Here is a 3,136-nt window from a genome sequence, read left to right as displayed (position 1 = left end):
TAAAAAAAAATTAAGGAATATTTACAAGAGAAAAATATTTACCAGAATTTATTTAGCAGAAAAATATAAATACACAACACCGTACTTCTGGAAAATAAAATTATAATACTAAATTAATTTATGAAATCGATTAATTAGAGATGCTTTTGATTATTACAATTTAATGAAACCATTAAACTGAAATCCAGAAAAATAATGGAAAATACAGTATTTGGTAAAAAAGAAAAAAGAAAATAAATAAAACCGAATTTGAGAAAAAAAAATAAAACGCATTTCATAAGGCCTTAAAGTAGTTTTTGTCCAACTTTTAATAAATTGCTGTGAATTACATGATTTCAATTAATTAGACATGCTTTTTGATTAAAAAAAAATAATTTAACCATTAAAAGAGAGTCTAGAAAAATTGGAGGGGGGGAAAAACGGAATCCATAAAAATTAAAGTGGACAATTTGGAAAAGTAAAACAGAATTTGAGACAAATAAAACGGATTTCTTAGGGCCCTACTTGTGGAATATTCCAAATATGCACTTTACCGCTTATGCTAATAACCAAACACAGTATTGCTGCATCCCAGTTTCTGGATTCCTACTTGTACTATGCTCATTCGGTCTTTCATTCAGATCTTTTTTTCTGTTATTTAACTCGTATATTTGCCTTTAAAATAGGGCTGCACGTTAAATATCGCATGCGATTTATCGTGCAGCCCTACTTTAAAATGTGATGGCCAAATATATCAAATGTATATTGTGGAATATTTTTGGAACAATTGTAGCTCTGGGAATGTGCATCACAATTCCTATCAGACTTTGTCTAAAAAAACAAAGTTATCATTGATTGTAAAGTCAAGTGGAACTCATTTGGCTGACTATCTGCTTCCTTCAAACACATGAGCAAATGCTCTAGTGTCCTTTGAATGGAGAGTGTGAAAAACCCCAGCTGGAAAGCGTGTGTGTATTTGCACAAAGAGGTTAAAGTATTTCTGGTATGGCTTAGAGGCAGCAGAGAGTAAAGACAGAGAAACATCTAATGCAAATTGCCAGAGAGGCCAGAGTGTGGAAAACACCTTATTTTTGTCCAAGTCATTAAGTAAATGTCCTGTTATTCCTGTGGCTTCTCATGTGACAGGCTGCAGCGTTTTTGGGAAGCTCAGATGATTCAAGCCAGTGTCTCTTCCTCATTCTGTTGAGACTGACACTTTTTATTGTGCAACATGTGATAAGATCACACCTATTCACAAGCAGAAACACTTTCTGTGCTAACTAAAGTATCTTGCTGCACCCACACTGTGGTACGTTTAACCCACAGACATTCATTTAGATCTGAAACCAAATGATTTTTTTCTGAAACGAGAGCTCTGAGCTCTCTGGTGTGTTTGTGAAAGGCCTGCAGGCAGGGTGAGGAAACGTATCTATGAATGACGAGAAAGGTCCTCATTCTCTTGCCTGCCACATTCAGTTCTGCCGTCTCAGGTTTCTGACCATTACGGTTTCTGTGGCTTTCACTGGCATGCAGTAGTTTCATCTGTCCTGAGTGTCAGTGATGTCACATCCTGTTCAAAAGTGGTTCTGCACTATTTTTGTAATCGTTTCATTACCGTGAACTTGCCGTTTTCAGCCTTTCATCAACTTTTCCACTGAGTCAGGGCTTCTCAAAACTCATCTTGACAGTGTTTAATGTTTCAGATCAGTTGCAGCCTTTAAACTTGCTGCTCACATGAAATTCATGAACAGAACACTGAAAATGTATGCACTAGTATTCCTATACATTGTATTACTATTTTTTGTCTATTAATTAACATTTACTTGCTATAAGATTAGGATTAGGATTGGGGTTTAATTTAGGGTTAGTTGTGTGTAATTGTGCATAATTTATTGTTATTACTATAGTACGTACAAGTAACGTCCAACAAGGACACTGTAAAATAAAGTGTTACCCAGAAGAAATAAAGAGTTATCCAGAATTTTGTAACTCATTTATTTATTGTAAAAGCAAAGTCAAAAACGTATTTAAAACCAGTTATTAATTCCACTAACCCATATAGGGTTGAAGTACATGCCACATGTTTCTGTTTCATTTGAGGTTTGAATGAAAGTCATGATGACTTGTGGTTCAGTGAGTGAGTCAGGTTGAGTAACCGCTCTCATTTAGTGAATGATTCAATATTAGGGCTGCTCGATATGGAGGACAAATAACATTTATTTGATACAGCAATCACATTTCATTTCAAGTAGATTTAGAGCTGGAAAAAATGATGTCATCCAAATATGCATGTCTGTTTTTATTTCTGGGTAAAGAAAACATCACTCCAAACTACTCAAAGTGTAGAACCAATCATTTACTAAAGTGACATTCGGTAAAATGTTTTGTCCAGCATTCAGCAAACAAATTCTGTCATTTACTTGCCCACATGTCGTTACAAACTGTTACAAAACTTTTAGAATTTCTCTTTTAGAATGACATGATGGTGAGTAGATTACAATTTATTTCATTTTCAAATTTACATTTTTGGATCTCTGTAATGACTGCCAAATAGAAATCTAGACGCAGGATACAATAAACAATTTACACTTCTACAATAACGTCTACAACATCAGGGTAAACAAATGATGGGGAGAATGAAGCAGTATATCAAAATATATAAAAATCACAGTATGGCTTGAAGTGAAAATTAAATTGCAAAAAAAAAAAAAACCTGATGTAATTAAAAGCATATATGCACTACAGGTTTGTCAGAAAATTGCCAAAAATAAAAGCTTAATGGTTTAACTTTTTTTTTTTTAAATGAATAAATTAAGATGTAAAATATTAGTATAGTAATTTTAAAATACTGTTTTTTTTTTTTTACAGTCTAATATTATTATTTTTATTATATTATATTTATATGAATAAATTGTTTATTTTCAGAGGTTTTTTTTTATTTTTTTTGCTATGCAAATACACTCCCTTATAAAACACCCAGTCATTCTAATTTTATTAATTCTTTCCAAATGGAGCTATTCAAGTCATCTGGTGAAAATTTCTGTCTCTTTTTATTAGTGCTGTCAATATACATGCATGTGTTTGTATTTATATATAATAAATATACACAGTGTACATGCATATATGTGACCCTGGACCACAAAACCAGTCATAAGGG

Source organism: Sinocyclocheilus anshuiensis, unplaced genomic scaffold (assembly GCF_001515605.1).
Source record: "Sinocyclocheilus anshuiensis isolate Anshui unplaced genomic scaffold, SAMN03320099.WGS_v1.1 scaffold132, whole genome shotgun sequence".
In the NCBI taxonomy this organism is placed as follows: Eukaryota; Metazoa; Chordata; class Actinopteri; order Cypriniformes; family Cyprinidae; genus Sinocyclocheilus; species Sinocyclocheilus anshuiensis.
The sequence above is the reverse complement of the archived record's forward strand: the minus strand, read 5'-3'. Positions refer to the sequence as shown.